Source organism: Macaca thibetana, chromosome 5 (genome assembly GCF_024542745.1).
Source record: "Macaca thibetana thibetana isolate TM-01 chromosome 5, ASM2454274v1, whole genome shotgun sequence".
Taxonomy (NCBI): domain Eukaryota; kingdom Metazoa; phylum Chordata; class Mammalia; order Primates; family Cercopithecidae; genus Macaca; species Macaca thibetana.
The window spans coordinates 134,655,868-134,674,908 of record NC_065582.1 but is presented as its reverse complement, the minus strand read 5'-3'; the positions used below and the strand labels follow the sequence as shown (position 1 = coordinate 134,674,908).

Here is a 19,041-nt window from a genome sequence, read left to right as displayed (position 1 = left end):
AATGCTGAAGGCCTCAGAGCCTAGGAGATGTGCAGGTATGTGTCTGGTGTCCCAAGGCAGAGACTGGAGTTCTGATGTCCAAGGGCAGTAGAAGATGGGTGTTCTGGCGCAAGAAAAGAGAGAATTCATCCCTCCTCTGCCTGTTTGTTCTATTGGGGCCCTCAATGGATTGGGTGATGCCTTCCCACATTGATAAGGGTGAGTTTTCTTTACTCAGTCTACTGATTCAAATGCTGATTTTTTCCAGAAACGTCCTGACAAGCACACTCAGAAATAATGTTTTACCAGATACCTGGGCATTCTTTAGCCCAATCAAGCTGACACCTAAAATTAACCATCACAATGATCTTCCTGATTTTGCTCCTGTTTCTGAGGACACACTCTTATTCATATCCTGTAACCTTTTAAGTGCTCAAAATAAACATGAAATGTTATCATTGGTGGGAAATGAGAGAGGATTTGAGGAAGATAGGGAAGGTTGATCATTTACAAGGTCTGTTCCAGGTTGGTTTTTGTACAGGGTACTGTATGAAGTGAGAAACTGCATTGAGTCACCTTTCACGAGGTGTGTGGAGCACCAACAGGCTTTGGAAGGACAGGCATCAGGCAGTTAACTGCATTTTACAAGTCCCTGGTCTCACTGTTTTTCATTCTGGTGATGTAGTGGTCCTAAACATTCTGGGGAGTTCGGGTTCTGAGTTGTTGATTAGTTCTTCTGGCCATAGGAAGAATGCAGGATGATGTACAACCTTCCCCATCATCGGTGTGAACTCCAACAAGAAACCTATGATCTGGTATATTTCACGTGTGTTTTGTCCTTCCAAAGAAGTCATCGGCGTAAAGTAATTTCTAAGAGACTATTTGAAGGATTTGTTCCTTCTACTTCACCAAGAGGACATTAAAAGCATATTCTACATGCTCTGTCAGGTTTCTCACTGAGTTCCTAAGCAGTCATCTTTCAGCTGGACTAGATCTGCAGTTTTACCTTCTTTTCCTGGACCACAAGTGGGAAGGGCATCAGTGGTACTGAGACAACCATTTATAACAATAATAGCTTCCAATTATTGAATGCTTGCCATGTGCTTATCAAATAGTCTCATGTATGTTCACTCCCTTAATCTTCACTGCGGCCCTAGGAAATAGGTACTTTTATGATCCCCATTTTATAGATGCAAAAATTGAGGCTTAAAGAAGTTTAAGCAGTTTGTGCAGCATCACCCAGCTACTAAGTGGCAGAGCCTGGATTTGAAACCAGAGATTCTGGATCCAGACTGTGTGCTCATGGTTCCTGCTCTGTTCTGAATTCCCATTAGAATGGAGCATGGAAGAATTATCATTTTGACTATCACCCTGGTATAACACATCCACTGAGCAGCTGCCAGTTTGTTTGAGGAGGAGGTCCGAGTTTAGTGTTTGGGGCTTGATGGTCAGATGCATTCACCTGGCATTTCTCAGCTTTGTGTTCTACCATTAGCCACATAAGATTCAACCTGAATTTGCCTCTCAGGTTCCCATCTCTTGAGCTTTCTGGGCCTGTCTGTCCTCTGGGGATCTGGGTGGTGCATTTCTTGTTGTGCTCTGGTTTGCTTCGTGTTTGGTTGTTTCTCTTCACTGAACCAGGCCTGAGGTGTTGATGTCAGAGCCTAGCAAGGAGAGCCAGCATTGTGAAGGCTCACTGTTTGTTTTGGCACTTGGAGCTGTGACTGTGGGCCAGAAAGAGGGTTGCTGTGATGCTATTTCAAAGCTGTAGACCAGGGGCTTCCAGGCACAAGGATCTCATTTTCAGTTAGCTTGTGGTCAGGCTGCCCTACAGATTTGGTTTTTTGGTTTGTTTGTTTTTGCCTTAGGGATAGGAAGGCACATGAAATCACTGCATATGGCTGAAGGACTAGAAGAGATTTTTTTTTTTTTTTTTTTTTTTTTTGAGACAGAGTCTCGCTCTGTTTCCCAGGCTGGAGTGCAGTGGCACGATCTCAGCTCACTGCATCCTCCGCCTCCTGGGTTCAAGCGATTCTCCTGCCTCAGCCTCCCAAGTAGCTGGGATTACAGGTGCCTGCCACCACACCCAGCTACTTTTTTGTATTTTTAATAGAGACAGGGTTTCACCATGTTAGCCAGGCTGGTCTCCATCTCCTGACCTCGTGATCTGCCCACCTCGGCCTCCCAAAGTACTGGGATTACACGCGTGAGCCACTGCACCCGGCCAAGAGATTTCTTTAGAACTGCTGAGTCAGTCATATTGGGAGTAATCACCTCACTGTCATCTATAAAATGAAATTAGTCATGTTACCTATACATTCCTATACTTCTCAGGGGACTGTGCTGAGTAAAATACAGTGAAATATTTAAGGAAAATGTATGTGTGCATATTTATAAAACCTTTCTAAAAATTGTATATGTCAAAGATGGGCTACTGCTAAGTGAGGAACCCATTCCCTGGCCTTACTTCCTCCCTGTGCTGAGGGGAACCACCCAGTCACTTGGAACTCTTGGGAATCAGTGGATTCACCAGAGTAGGGTTCTGTTAAGTTAGTGTCACCTCAGAATCAATGTAACTCTCAAGTAGCTGATGAACAGAGTGACTTTGTCCTTTTTATAGAGAATAGGATGAAACATCAGGTAAGGTGTTTGGGCTTCAATTAACAGAGTATCTGAATATATTAGCTAGAGTGAAAGATTCAGCTGCTATAACAACAATAAGGCAACAATAATGTGGCTTAAAAATGAATTTTTTTTTTCACATAACAGTCCATGGTGGCTATTTCATATCACTGAGGGGAGAAGGGGCTCATGATAGCCAGGCTATCTGCAGCATAGCTCCTGTCTTTTGGTCATCATGTCCCAGTTCATAGGAAATGAGTACGTGCCAGGCAGGCTGACATTCCATTGGCAAGAATTAATTCAGTGGCTACTTCACAGTGCAGAGGAAAATGGGGAGAGTCATGTAGCCAGGCAGCCATGTGCCTAGCTATTCTTCTGACACAGTGGAAGAAGAGAAGAATGGGTGTTCATAGTCAGCTGGCCCTCTTTGCTGGAATCAGTGCCTCTGACCACCAAGAATCAGTGAACGCCCCAATTTCTACACATAGAACACACTTGCTTCATCCCAAGGGAGACAAACCAAAGCCCCATCCAGTGAATGCACTGCCTGAAAGTCCATGGTCACTGGGTAACATATGAATCATTTCCATTACATTCCAGCATGGTTCCTGATGGTCTTGCAACCTGGGAACTAAAAAGCAAGTTATCGGCCAGGCACGGTGGCTCAAGCCTGTAATCCCAGCACTTTGGGAGGCCGAGACAGGCGGATCACGAGGTCAGGAGATCGAGACCATCCTGGCTAACACAGTGAAACCCCGTCTCTACTAAAAAATACAAAAAACTACCCGGGCACGGTGGCTCACGCCTGTAGTCCCAGCACTTTGGGAGGCCGAGACGGGCGGATCACGAGGTCAGGAGATCGAGACCATCCTGGCTAACACAGTGAAACCCCGTCTCTACTAAAAAATACAAAAAACTACCCAGGTGAGGAGGCGGGCGCCTGTAGTCCCAGCTACTCCGGAGGCTGAGGCAGGAGAATGGCGTAAACCGGGGAGGCGGAGCTTGCAGTGAGCCGAGATCTGGCCACTGCACTCCAGCCTGGGCGACAGAGCAAGACTCCGTCTCAAAATAAATAAATAAATAAATAAATAAATAAAATAAAAAGCAAGTTATCTCCCCACTTCTGAACTCATACTCACACTCAATAAACCACGGTAGAACAGGGAGCAGAGAAAACACAATTAAAACTCCCACGGGAAAAAGAGGAGGAGGAAATGCACACAGCAGCCCCTGGTCCATAGCAGGGCTGGGATCCTGCGGCAGGCAATGGGAAGGCCCCTGCCCCGGCGGAAGAGGAGCTGCCCTGACTAGATTCTGGTACTGCTCTTCAGGAGAGCCCTTGCTCATGCTCTTGGTGTCCCTTGGCCTTGCCCTTGGGGAAGGGGCTTCTCTGTGTTCAGTTTCCTCCTTCACCAAATCTAAAGTGGGTGCTGGGGTTATCCCCTCCTTGGTGGCTGTTCAGCTTTTGCAGCCCACTGTCTGCTGGTGCCAATTTGGAAGTTTGAGAGTGCAACAGTCGTTTTACTGGCTTGGCTATGGTCCCTTTGCTAATGCAGTTCAGGTACTCAGAACTTACAGCCAGTTCACATGCCAGCCTTCTCTCCCAACCTTCTTTCCAAGACTTGGGCTATCTGCCTGCTTTCTTTCTTTGCTTCCTTGCCCTCCATGTTTTCCTCTTACAATGTAGCGGCAGCTATATGGAGCGCTCTGAGATAGCAGACTTGGGAGGGAAGGCAGAACCCTTATTTTCATCTCCAATCTCTTGCTGTTTGAGGTATAGAAGTTATTGGCTTTTCCAACCCTTCAAGACACCAAATTTCTAAACTCTTCCTCTTCTTTTGTATCTCTCTTTGCAAATCAGTCTGGGTAGAGGCTCAATAGAATTGTACCCTGCTTTCCAAGTTAGGTCAGGTGACAGGTTTTTTTTTTTTTTAAGGTCAACAGATTTTGTTGGTACACACCAGATTTTAGTCACACATTTTCCTTATGACTGTCTTTTTTTTAAACTGTGGTAAATTATCATGACATTAAATTTATGATGTTTAAGCGTGCAGTTCAGTGCAAAACTGAAACTCCATACCCATTAAACAATAACTCCTCATTCCCACTTTTCCCCCATCCCCTGACAGCCAACATTCCACTTTTGCTTCTGTGAATTTCACTGCTAATTCTGTGAATTTCACTACTTTTGTGTCTGGCTTATTTCACTTGGCACAATGACTTCAAAGTTAATCCATAATTCAGCATGTATCGGAATTTCCTTCCTTTGTAAGTCTGAATAATATTCCATTGTATGTCTAGACCACATTTTATTCACCCCTTCATCAGTTGATGAACACTTGTTTTCCACCTTTTAGCTATTGTGAATAATGGTGCTATAAACATGGGTATGCAAATATCTGTTCAAGTCCCTGCTTCCAATTTGTATGGTTATATACACAGAAGTAAAATTTATGGATCACATGGTCATTCCATTTTTAATTTTTTGAGGAACTGCCATACCATTTTCCAGCAGCTGTAACATTTTGCATTCCCAGCCACAATGCACAAGGGTTCTAATCTCTCCACATCCTTGCCAACACTTGTTACTTTTTTTTCCTTTCTTTTTTTTAATTATTCTTTAAGTTCTGGGGTACATGTGCAGAACGTTCAGGTTTGTTACATAGGTATACACGTGTCATGGTGGTTTGCTGCACCCATCAACCCGTCATCTACATTAGGTATTTCTCCTAATGCTTCCTCCTAGCCCCCCCACCCCCTGAAAGGCCCCAGTGTGTGATGTTCCCCTCGAGGTGTCCATGTGTTCTCATTGTTCAAATCCCACTTATAAGTGAGAACATGTGGTGTTTGGTTTTCTGTTCCTGTGTTAGTTTGCAGAGAATGACGGTTTCCAGCTTCATCCATGTCCCTGCAAAGGACATGAACTCATCCTTTTTTATAGCTGCATAGTATTCCATGGTGTATATGTGCCACATTTTCATTATCCAGTCTATCATTGATGGGCATTTGGGTTGGTTCCAAGATTTTGCTATTGTGTATAGAGCTACAACAAACATATGTGTGCATTTGTCTTTCTAGTAGAATGATTTATAATCCTTTGGGTATATACCCAGTAATAGGATTGCTGGGTCAAATGTTATTTCTGGTTCTAGATCCTTGAGGAATCATCACACTGTCTTCCGCAATGGTTGAACTAATTTACACTCCCACCAGCAGTGTAAAAGCATTCCTATTTCTCCACATCTTCTCCAGCATCTGTTGTTTCCTGACTTTTTAATAATTGCCGTTGTAACTGGCATGAGATGGTATCTCATTGTGGCTTTGATTTGCATGTCTTTAATGACCAGTGATACTGAGCTTTTTTCATGTTTGTTGGCTCCATAAATGTCTTCTTTTGAAAAGTGTCTGTTCATGTCCTTCGCCCACTTTTTGATGGGGTTGTTTGCTTTTTTCTTGTAGATTTGTTTAAGTTCCTTGTAGATTCTGGATATTAGCCCTTTGTCAGGTGGAAAGATTGCAAAACTTTTCTCCCATTGTATAGGTTGCTTATTCACTCTGATGATAGTTTCTTTTGCTGTGCAGAAACTCTTTAGTTTAATTAGATTCTATTTGTCAGTTTTGGCTTTGGCTGCCATTGCTTTTGGTGTTTTAGTCATGGAGTCTTTGCCCATGCCTATGTCCTGAATGGTATTGCCTAGGTTTTCTTCTAGGGTTTTTATGGTTTTAGGTCTTACATTTAAGTCTTTAATCCATCTTGAGTTAATTTTTGTATAAGGTGTAAGGAAGGGGTACAGTTTCAGTTTTTTGCATATTGCTAGCCAGTTTTTCTAACACAGCTAATTAAATAATAATTTAATTTTTTAATAATAAAATTAAATAGGGAATCCTTTCCCCATTTCTTGCTTTTGTCAGGTTTGTCAAAGATCAGATGCTTGTAGATATGTGGCATTATTTCTGAGACCTCTGTTCTGTTCCATTGGTCTGTATATCTGTTTTGGTACTAGTACCATGCTGTTTTGGTTACTGTAGCCTTGTAGCATAGTTTGAAGTCACATCCGTGTGATACCTCCTGCTTTGTTCTTTTTGCTTAGGATTGTCTTGGCTATACGGGCTCTTTTTGGGTTCCATATGAAATTTAAACTAGTTTTTTCTAATTCTGTGAAGAAAGTCAATGGTAGCTTGATGGGGATAGCATTGAATCTGTAAATTACTTTGGGCAGTATGGCCATTTTCATGATATTGATTCTTCCTATCCATGAGCATGGAATGGTTTTCCATTTGTTTGTGTCCTCTCTTATTTCCTTGAGCAGTGGGTTGTAGTTCTCCTTGAAGAGGTCCTTCACATCCCTTGTAAGTTGTATTCCTAGGTATTTTATTCTCTTTGTAGTAATTGTGAATGGGAGTTCACTCATTATTTGGCTCTCTGTTTGTCTATTATTGGTGTATAGGAAAGCTTGTGATTTTTGCACATTTATTTTGTGTCCTGAGACTTTGCTGAAGTTGCTTATCAGCTTAAGGAGATTTTGGGCTAAGACGATTGTATATTTTCTAAATGTACAATCATGTCATCTGCAAACAGAGACAATTTGACTTCCTCTCTTCCTATTTGAATACCCTTTATTTCTTTCTCTTGCCTGATTGCCCTGGCAAGAACTTCTAATACTATGTTAAATAGGAGTGGTGAGAGCGGGCATCCTTGTCTTGTGCAGGTTTTCAAAGGGAATGCTTCCAGCTTTTGCCCATTCAGTATGATATTGACTGTGGGTCTGTCATAAAAAACTCTTATTATTTTGAGATACGTTTCATCAATACCTAGTTTATTGAGAGTTTTTTGCATGGGCCGGGCGCGGTGGCTCACGCCTGTAATCTCAGCACTTTGGGAGGCCGAGGCGGGCGAATCACAAGGTCAGGAGATTGAGACTATCCTGGCTAACACGGTGAAACCCCATCTCTACTAAAAACACAAAAAATTAGCCAGGTGTGGTGGCGGGCACCTGTAGTCCCAGCTACTCGGGAGGCTGAGGCAGGAGAATGGTGTGAACCCAGGAGGCGGAGCTTGCAGTGAGCCGAGATTGCGCCACTGCACTCCAGCCTGGGTAACAGAGCGAGATTCCGTCTCAAAAAAAAAAAAGAAAAGAAAAGAAATAAAGAAAAGAGTTTTTTGCATGAAGAGGTGTTGAATTTTACTGAAGCCTTTTTCTGCATCTATTGAGAAAATCATGTGGTTTTTGCCATTGGTCCTGTTTATGTGATGGATTAATGCTTGTTGATTTGTGTAAGTTGAACCAGCCTTGCATCCTAGGGATGAAGCTCACTTGATCATGGTGGATAAGCTTTTTGATGTGCTGCTGGATTTGGTTTCCCAGTATTTTATTGAGGATTTTTGCATCAATGTTCATCAGGGATATTGGCCTGAAATTTTCTTTTTTTTGTTGTGTCTCTGCCAGGTTTTGGTATCAGGATGATGCTGGCCTCATCAAATGAGTTAGGAAGGAGTCCATCTTTTTATATTGTTTGGAATAGTTTCAGAAGGAAGGGTACCAGCTCCTCTTTGTACCTCTGGTAGAATTCGGCTGTGAATCTCTCTGGTCCTGGGCTTTTTTTAGTTGGTAGGCTATTAATTACTCCCTCAATTTTAGAACTTGTTATCGGTCTATTTAGGGATTTGACTTCTTCCTGATGTAGTCTTGGGAGGGTGCATGTGTTCAGGAATTTATCCGTTTCTTCTAGGTTTTCTAGTTTGTGTAGAGGTATTTATAGTATTCTCTGATGGTAGTTTCCATTTCTGTGGGATCAGTGGTGATATCCCCTTTATCATTTTTTATTGTGTCTATTTGATTCTTCTCTCTTTTCTTCTTTATTAGTCTGGCTAGCGGTCTATCTATTTTGTTAATTTTTTCAAAATGCCAGCTCTTGGATTCATTGATTTTTTTGAAGGGTTTTTCGTATCTCTGTCTCCTTCAGTTCTGCTCTGATCTTAGTTATTTCTTGTCTTCTGCTAACTTTTGAATTTGTTTGCTCTTGCTTCTCTAGTTCTTTTAACTGTGAGGTTACGGTGTTGATTTTAGATCTCTCCTGCTTTCTCCTGTGGGAATTTAGTGCTATAAATTTCCCTCTAAACACTGCTTTAGCTGTGTCCCAAAGATTCTGGTACGTTGTGTCTTTGTTCTCATTGGTTTCAAAGAACTTACTGATTTCTGCCTTAATTTCGTTATTTGCCCAGTTGTCATTCAGGAGCAGGTTGTTCAGTTTCTGTGTAGTTGTGCAGTTTTTAGTGAGTTTCTTTTTTTTTTTTTTTTGAGACGGAGTCTCTGTCGCCCAAGCTGGAGTGCAGTGGTGTGATCTTGGCTCACTGCAAGCTCCGCCTCCCAGGTTCATGCCATTCTCCTGCCTCAGCCTCCTGAGCAGCTGGGACCACAGGTGCACGCCACCACGCCCGGCTAATTTTTTGTATTTTTAGGAGAGATGGGGTTTCACCGTGTCAGCCAGGATGGTCTCGATCTCCTGACCTCGTGATCTGCCCACCTCGACCTCCCAAAGTGCTGGGATTACAGGCATGAACCACCACGCCCAGCCTTTAGTGAGTTTCTTAATCCTGAATTCTAATGTGATTGCACTGTGGTCTGAGAGACTGTTTGTTATGATTTCTATTCTTTACATTTGCTGAGGAGTGTTTTTTATGTGGTCAATTTTAGAATAAATTTGATGTGGTGCTGAGAAGAATGTATATTCTGTTGATTTGGGATGGTGAGTTCTGTAGATGTCTATTAGGTCTGCTTGGTCCAGAGCTGAGTTCAAGTCTTGAATATCCTTGTTAATTTTCTGTCTTGTTGAACTGTCTAATATTGACAGTGGGGTGTTAAAGTCTCCCACTGTTATTGTGTGGGAGTCTCTCTTTGTAGGTCTCTAAGAACTTGCTTTATGAATATGGGTGCTCCTGTATTGGGTGCATATATATTTAGGATAGTTAGCTCTTCTTGTTGCATTGATCCCTTTACCATTATGTAATGCCCTTCTTTGTCTTTTTTGATCTTTGTAGGTTTAAAGTCTGTTTATCTGAGACTGGGATTGCAACCCCTGCTTTTTTTTTGCTGTCTGTTTGCTTGGTAGATCTTCGTCCATCCCTTTATTTTGAGCCTATGTGTGTCTTTGCATGTGAGATCAGTCGCCTGAATACAGCACACTGATGGGTCTTGGCTCTTTATCCAGTTTGCCAGTCTGTGTCTTTTAATTGGGGCATTTGGACCATTTACACTTACGGTTAATATTGCTATGTGTGAATTTGATACTGTCATGATGCGAGCTGGTTATTTTGACCATTAGTTGATGCAGTTTCTTCATAGTGTTGATGGTGTTCACAATTTGATATGTTTTTGCAGTGGCTGGTACTGGTTGTTCCTTCCCGTGTTTAGTGCTTCCTTCAGGAGCACTTGTAAGGCAGGCCTGATGGTGACAAAATCTCTCAGCATTTGCTTGTCTGTAAAGGATTTTATTTCTACTTCACTTATGAAGCTTAGTTTGGCTGGATATGAAATTCTGGGTTGTAAATTCTTTTCTTTAAGAATGTTGAATGTTGGCCCCCACTCTCTTCTGGCTTGTAGGGTTTCTGCAGAGAGATCTGCTGTTAGTCTGATGGGCTTCCCTTTGTGGATAACCCAACCTTTCTCTATGGCTGCCCTTAATATTTTTTCCTTCATTTCAACCTTGGTGAATCTGACAATTATGTATCTTGGGGTTGCTCCTCTTGAGGAGTATCTTTGTGGTGTTCTCTGTATTTCTTGAGTTTGAATGTCGGCCTGTCTTGCTAGGTTGGGGAAGTTCTCCTGGATAATATCCTGAAGAGTGTTTTCCAACTTGGTTCCATTCTCCCTGTCACTTTTAGTTACACCAATCAAGGTTTGATCTTTTCACATAGTCCCATATTTCTTGGAGGCTTTGTTTGTTCGTTTTCATTCTTTTTTCTCTAATCTTGTCTTCATACTTTATTTCATTAAGTTGATCTTCAGTCTCTGATATCCTTTCTTCCACATGATTGATTCAGCTATTGATACTTGTGTATGCTTCATGAAGTTCTCGTACTGTGTTTTTCAGCTCCATCAGGTCATTTATGTTCTTCTCTAAACTGGTTATTCTAGTTAGCAGTTCCTCTAACCTTTTTTCAAGGTCCTTAGCTTCCTTGTGTTGGGTTAGAACATGTTCCTTTAGCTCAGAGGAGTTTATTTTTACCCACCTTCTGAAGCCTACTTATGTCAATTCATCAGACTTATTCTCCATCCAGTTTTGTTCCCTTGCTAGCGAGGAGTTGTGATCCCTTGGAGGAAAAGAGACGTTCTGATTTTTGGAATTTTCAGCCTTTTTGCACTGGTTTTTCCTCATCTTTGTGGATTTATCTATCTTTGGCCTTTGGTGTTGGTGACCTCCAGATAGGGTTTTTGTGTGGACGTCCTTTTTGTTGATGTTGTTGCTATTCCTTTTTGTTTGTTAGTTTTCCTTCTAACAGTCGGGGCCCTCTGCTGTAGGTCTGTTGGAGTTTGCTGGAGGTTCACTCCAGACCCTGTTTGCCTGGGTATTACCAGTGGAGGCTGCAGAACAGCAAAGATTGCTGCCTGTTCCTTCCTCTGGAAGCTTTGTCCCAGAGGGGCACCCACCAGATGTCAACCAGAGCTCTCCTGTATGAGGTGTCTGTCGACCCCTGCCGGGAAGTGTCTCCCCATCAGGAGGCACGGGGGTCAAGGACCCACTTAAGGAGGCAGTTGATCCCTTAGCAGAGCTTGAGCACTGTGCCGGGAGATCTGCTTCTCTCTTCAGAGCTGGCAGGCAGGAACATTTAAGTCTGCTGAAGCTGCACCCACAGCTGCCCTTTCCTCAAGGTGCCCTTCCCAGGGAGATGGGAGTTTTATCCATAAGCCCCTGACTGGGGCTGCTGCCTTTCTTTCAGAGATGCCCTGCCCAGAGAGCACTTTTTGTTTTTTGATAATAGCTATCCTAATGGGTGAGGTGGTACTTCATCTTTTTTGAAATGGCTTTTTAAACTTCTAAAAATTTTGGTGAAATATATATAACAAAAACTGCCATTGTGACCATTGCTAAGTGTATAATTCAGTGGCATTAATTATATTCACAGTGTTGTACAACCATCACCACTGTGTCTCTAAAACTTTTTAATTACCCCATTGATGAAAATATTAAGTGAATTTTAGACATTATGACATTTGGCTGCTAAATACTTCAGTATACTCCTCTAGAAAATGGACATTTTCCTGTATAATACAATCCTGTTATCATATGAGGCTTCAGTTATTTTCCATTGGAGAGAACTTACAGGGCCACACTTGTTGCAAAGGAGGCTGCGAAGTATAATGTAGGTGAGCAGCCGCTTACCAAATTATAATGGAAGGAGAGAGAGTGGATTTTGGTGCTCTACCACCCTAAAGTAATAAAGCAATAATGACTTTTTTTTACTAGTTTGGAGGTAGGTGATATTGAGCATTTGGTAGTGTCTTAATGATGTTATCAAGGACTCAGTTCTTCCTACCGTCTAATCTGCCATTCTTCATGTGTTGACTTTGGGTCTTCATGTTTTTTTGTCTCGTGGTTTCATTATGGCTGCCATAGCACTAGGTGCCATGTTTTCACTATAGCATCCCAAGTGGGAGAGAAGTAGGGTGGACAGAAAAGAAACAATCCACTATCAGGGATGCAAACCCTTCCCATTTGCTACTCAGTAGACTTTCTCTTGCATCTCATGGGCCAGGTTAAAAGGAGTCTGGAAAGGTACTTGTTAAAGGAAAATGAGATCACTGTGACTGGCTTAACAACTCATGACCTTGGGCTGAGCACATTTCTGTCCCTAATAAAATTAGACTTCTATTAGCTAAGAAAAAGAGGAGAAATGACTGTTGGGTTGGCAGTTACATCTGCCACATGTGGGCAATATTTTTATTATTATTAAAGATATAAACGGACTCTGAAGAGGATCTTGGCATAGAAACTCTAAGACAGTATTATTGAATTAAAGTGCTGGTAGAAGGGAATTCCTTCTGGGATTATTCTGTCAATAGTGTAGGGACAGGCCAGGTTCAGTGGCTCATGCCTGTAATCCTAACACTTTGGGAGTCCGAGGCAGGTGGATCGCTTGAGCCCAGAAATTCAAGACCAGCCTGGCCAATATGACGAGACCCTGTCTCTACAAAAATTAACTGGGCATAGTGGCACATGCCTGTTGTCCCAGCTACTTAGGAAGCTGAAGTGGGAGGATCACCTGAGCCTGGGGAGATTGAGGCTGCAGGGAGCCATGATCATGCCACTGCACTCCAGCCTGAGTGACAGAGAGAGACCCTATCTCAAAAAAAAAAAAAAAAAAATAGTGTTGGGACAATGTGCTCCATTGATTTCTGAGAAAAAGAATCCTTAGGTCACTGGCATGAAAGGATCCCTATAGTCATCTGTCAGTTGAATGAAGGTGATTGCTTTTAGAAATCAAGACAGCATTGGAGAAAAACTAGTTGCCATTGGTTCTACTTAGGAATCATCATATTCTTTTGGGAATGATAATGTTTAATAGAAATCCTTTACTATGTGTTGTTTCTTGCCAGCACTTATGAAAAATGTTGTGGGAACAGGGGGATTGACCTCATTAATTGAATAATATTGTTTATATCTGTGGATGGAGGGAAGTCATATACTCTTAAGGTGACACCAGGTCACCTGACTATTATGCCTTCCCAAACTTAGGATTCAGTGAAAACAAAATTTTAATTGTTAGCAGAACAAGTGTGACATTCGTTGGTTGTATTGCATATCTCCCCAGGCTGATTTATATCCGAGAGCCTGCAAACATTTTAGGGGAAAAACAAAAGAAACAGTCCTCATCATTACCCCTTATAATTACAAATGAATGATAAGATAATACAAGCCCTTCACACTTGCCCATGACACAAAAGAGAAATAAGATTTACAGGATGCTCTTGGTTCATGGACACTGTGACAGTCGTGGTCATGATGGGCAACTCATTCATCATTTCTGCTTCATTCCAGTTGGCCCTGAGAGCAGAATGAAAAATTACTGTAGCAGGGAGCTCATTTCCTGATAAATTACAAGACAAAAAAAGAGAACCAAAGACCCCCAACAGCACTTTCAGCATCATACAGTTAACATTTATTGAAATGCTGGCTAACATTTATTGTATGCCAGCCACAGTTCTGAGTGCTTTAAACATATTTTAGATCCTCATAAAAACCCTATAAGGTAGATACCATTATTATTTCCACTTTGCTGGTGAAGAAACTGAGGCACAGAGAAGACTTAACCAAGGACACAAAACTAGTAAGAGGCAGAGCTGGATTCCAAGCCCTGGTAGCCTGGCTCCAGAGTCTGTGAACTATAGCTGCCTCTCTCCATTTCCCCAGGCAGGACAAAGTCCTTCTGTTTATAATAAGCAAGTCCTTTCCAGCCCTTGGAAATATAAACTACAATGACACTTCACAGTCATTGTTGTAACTGGTTCTCACTAATCAAGTTGTTTTTTTGTTTTTTGGTTTTTGTTGTTGAGAAAGAGTCTTGCTTTGTCCCCCAGACTGGAGTGCAGTGGTGCGATCTCGGCTCACTGCAACCTCCGCCTCCCGGGTTCAAGTGATTCTTCTGCCTCAGCCTCCCAAGTAGCTGGGACTACAGGCGTGCGCCACCACGCCGGGCTAATTTTTTTGTATTGTTAGTAGAGATGGGGTTTCACCATGTTAGCTAGGATGGTCTTGGCCTCCTGACCCCATGATCCGCTGGCCTTGGCCTCCCAAAGTGTTGGGTTTACAAGCATGAGCCACTGCGCCCGGCCCTAATAAAGTTTTTAAAGCTGTAAATGAAGATTGGGCTTTACTTTTCCATTTGTAGCTTCCATTTCCATTTGCGGCTTGAAAAAATAGAAAGTTTGTCTTCAAGGATTAGCATGGGTGACAGTATGCTATGTTCTTTCACTCCGTAGCTTCAGTAGCTAATAATGTACAAACTATCTGTTTTGAATTTGATGATAAAAGTATGAATAATCATGTGACTTTGACTTTTTATTTATTTATTTGTTTATTTTTTTAGAAAGAGTCTCACTCTGTCACCCAGGCTGGAGTGCAGTAGAGCAGTCTCAGCTCACTGCAACCTCTGCCTCCTAGGCTCAAGCGATTCTCTTGCCTTAGCCTCCTGCATAGTTGGGACTACAGGTACATGCCACCACACCCCGCTAATTTTTGTATTTTTACTAGAGATGGGTTTCACCATGTTGGCCAGGCTGGTCTCAAATTCCTGACCTCAGATGATTTGCCCACCTCAGCCTCCCAAAGCACTGGGATTTCAGGCATGAGCCACCCCACCTGGCCATGACTTTGACTTTATAAACACCCCCTTTTCAAACCAACGAAAGGAGTTAGAGTCTTAAATAATAAATTAATATGGGCTTATAGTAACACTCTGTTCAATTCCACAAAATCGTACACTTTCAAGTGGCCAGGTGTTCTCTCGGATATTTGCAGCTTGAAGACTTCCAGAGCAACAAAAATGTCAACAGTGGGAGCCTCTGAAAATGACCTCATGCTACAGGTCATTTTCTCTCAGAGGAACAAAGAGAACTGCAGGGATGTCAGGTCACAAAGCGAGCATAGAAGGTGGGGATTTTCATCATCTGACTCATAGTGTTCAGGAGCCCCACTGTGCAGTCTCACTCACACCACAGACTGAGTAAAAGAGAGTGAAGATAACTCAGACTTAGGGAATGACATTTATTGTAAGAAAAGAACATGCGACAGAAATATACAGAGTTTGCAGTATTGGCTCTCTAGGAAGATTTGGCCATCTGGATGACAGCTTTGCAAATCATTTGGATAAATGATACCATTCGGAGGAGAGTCTTCCAAAGCAAATCTAAATGCCAGAACCCTTTCAAGAAAGTTTATGCAATTCTGGCTTTTTTCCTCCGCTTTTTAGAAGCTCATGAGGTGACGTTATCCTAGATATAATTAACCATTTAGGACATAGGAAGAATTATCTTTAATTTTTTTACTGTGAAGTATTATTGAAAGATTAATATAAATAGAGTAAATATTATGTAGAATATAAAAGAAGTATGGGCCAGGCGCGTTGACTTACGCCTGTAATCCCAGCACTTTGGGAGGCCGAGGCAGGCAGATCACGAGGTCAAGAGATCGAGACCATCTGGCCAACATGGTGAAACCCCATCTCTACTAAAAATACAAAAATTAGCCGGGTGTGGTGGCGGGTGCCTGTAATCCCAGCTACTCAGGGGGCTGAGGTGGGAGAACCACTTGAACCCAGGAGACAGAGGTTGCAGTGAGCCGAGATTGAACCCCTGCATTCCAGCCTGGGCAACAGAGTGAGACCCCATCTCAAAAAAAAAAAAAAGTATAATTCAGAATGTAAAGATACAACAAACCAGGTGTGGTAGTGCATGCCTGTAGTCCCAGCTACTAGGGAGGCTGAAGTGGGAGGATCTCTTGAGCCCAAGAGTTTGAGTTCAGCCTGGACAACATAGTGAGATGCCATCTCTTTAAAAAAGAAAAAAAAAATGCTGGCCAGGTGCGGTGGCTCACACCTGTAATCCCAGCACTTTGGGAGGCTGAGGTGGGCAGATCACGAAGTCAGGAGTTCAAGACCAGCTTGATCAATATGGTGAAGCCCTTGTCTCTACTAAAAATACAAAAATTAGCAGGGGCGTGGTGACGGGGTGCCTGTGGTCCCAGCTACTCAGGAGGCTGAAGCAGGAGAAGCGCTTGAACCTGGGAGGTGGAGGTTGCAGTGAGCCAAGATTGTGCCACCACGCTCCAGCTTGGGCAACAGAGTGAGACTCCTTCTCAAAAAAATAAAATAAAATAAAGAAAATTTTAAAAAATAAAAATAAAAAGGAATGCAAAGATAAAACTATTTTAGGAGTATGGAATATTCCATTCTTCTCCCCCTCTGTCCTTTAAGAGGCGAGGGGAAAATGTACTCTTCTAGATGGAAGGAAACTGGTTGATTTAGCTCAGGGAAAGAGTGGAACTTATTCTTGCTAGGAAATATAAGTAAAGTTTGGGTGACACTTTCTAATGTGACTAGAAGCAATGGATCCGTTTATTTTCATGGTGTCTGGAAGGATGCAAGAAAGAGATCCATCTCCTACTTTTAACTTTAATTCTCAGGCAGCAGTAAGGCAAAGTTAACAGAGTTAAGTTGGCCATGGGCAGTGGCTCACATGGGTGGATCACTTGAGTTCAGGAGTTCCAGACTAGCTTGGGCAACATAGTGAAACCTTGTCTCTACAAAAAATACAAAAAATTAGCCAGGTGTGGTGGCGTGCAACTGTAGTCCCAGCTACTTGGGGGCTGAGGTGGGAGGATCGCTTGAGCCCAGGAGGTTGAGGCAGCAGTGAGCTGTGATCGCGTCACTGCACCCCATCCAACCTGGGTGACAAAGCGAGATCGTGTCTCAAAAAAAATAAAAAGAGAGAGAGAGAGAGTTAATTTAATAGATTGTTTATCCTTTGCATAAAGGTACTTTCAGTCAAGTATCTGAACTTGTCAAGCCAAGGCAGCTCAGAGAGCTGTGAAACTAAACCAAATTAAACATTCATCTCCAGGAACCTCCTGGAATCCTTCCCCAGTACCTGGAGCAGAGCGCACATCAGAGTCATTTCTCTATTGCAAATTCTTTAGTCACAACATTAGCTGACAAGTGCAGGTAAATGAGAATCAGTGGCTAAATGGGACATCCCAGTACCTCGGGCCAGGAAATTAGTATATAAAGGTATTGTAGCTTGATGCCATGGTCTTAGAATTATCTTGTTAACCCTCTTCACTCTACCTCCCTGCTTGAAAGTTTCAATTTCCCACACAGACATTCCTAAAAGGGGAGCCAGCATGCGTATTTGTCCATTTGACAGTTGTGCCTCTCATTGTACATTAATAAGTTGTCATTCTGATTTATTCACCAATCTGTTGTAACGATAGTTAACATTTTCTCTGGGGCTGATAATTTTGAGTACATTGGATCATTCTGTTTTTGCAAAGGTGTAAAATACCAGACTTGGCTTAACCTCCAAGGTACTGCCACTCTGTCCTTGTTGTCCTTCTCCCTCTCTTTGCATTCAATAGTGTTCATTTAGTTGAATCTCACAATCTAGGAGCTGAAAGACATTTCAGCTCCTAGATTCTGTAAAACCATAAGAAAATGGTGTTACAGATTTAAGTAACGACCCAGACCCGATTAGTCAGTTATTGGGAAAGCCGAGGTTGGGAACCAGATCTCCTAAGCATCTTGGCTATACTTATCCTATTAGAGGGCCCTATTTCAGTGGCAGACCTAGAATAATTGGTTTACATACTCAACCATCACTCTTATTTTCTGTGCTCCCTCTACATTTGACTACTTATGGAATTATTTTTGTTAGCATAATGGAGAGCTTTATTATGAGCCCACAACTTTTTGGACATAAATAAATGAATAGAGACTGACTAGCAATGTTGTGTATGCTTAAAATGTTCACTCTTCTTCCATATTATATAAACTAGACAGCCATGGACCACTAATTCATACAATAGTTTTTATATATTGCATAGAATGTTACGTATAAATAGTCATATTCATTAGACCTCGCCTCAGTATTTCCACCACCTGGTATAGTACCTGGCACAGGTAGGGTGTCAATAATTTTGAGTTGGATTGTATTGGATTAGATTCATTGCAAATTAAATTATTGAAAGTGGCTCTAATGTCTTTCAACTCCTAGATTCTGTAATTTATTTAACACCACTGCCCAGGTATGTGTTTAGACTAAGGCACAACTGTTGAAAGACACTTTATTAGGCCCAGTGTCTATCTCCTAGTCCGAAAGATCTACGTAATCAGGTAGACCAGTTCAGGGAACTAAGACCTCCTGAGATGTTGCAGAAGGGATTGTTTTGCCATCCTGAAGTGACCATCATGTTCCCTCTCTTGTCTCAACACTTGGAGGGTCCAGGGAGTCCCAGCATATGAAAGCAGTTGTCTCGGAGGTATTCACAAATCGGGCAGTGCTGGTTCAAACCCAGTAAACAAACTTGCTTTAACTGCAAAAACTTGTAAAAAAATATTTTAAAAAATTGTAAAAAACTTGTTTTAATTGTAAAACTCAAAATAAAGAGCATTGATATCTCCCTAGAGGTGCCATTTAATCACATTATTCTTCTGATTGTCAGGTCCCCAGTGTAAGTTACTAGGGCACTTAATTTTCTTAGAACAGGTGTTTTTGCCATAAGGATTATGTTGGCATCCAGTGTCTCAGATAGATTTTGTCTGGCAGTTAAGACATAAAGTGATAGTTATTTCTTTATGTTTAATACTGATAATTTTTCATAGACACTTCTGGAGCTTCTAGCTTTCACTTCATTTGTGTGGGGGGGATTTTTTATTTATATATTTTTGTT

General features: G+C 42.0%; 1 protein-coding gene across 2 annotated transcripts in view; it reads left to right on the top strand.

Annotated features, from left to right (window-relative positions):
* TMEM150C (transmembrane protein 150C) overlaps positions 1-19,041 on the top strand; it is an 87,914-nt gene that overhangs the window by 45,723 nt on the left and 23,150 nt on the right. The window lies entirely within an intron of this gene.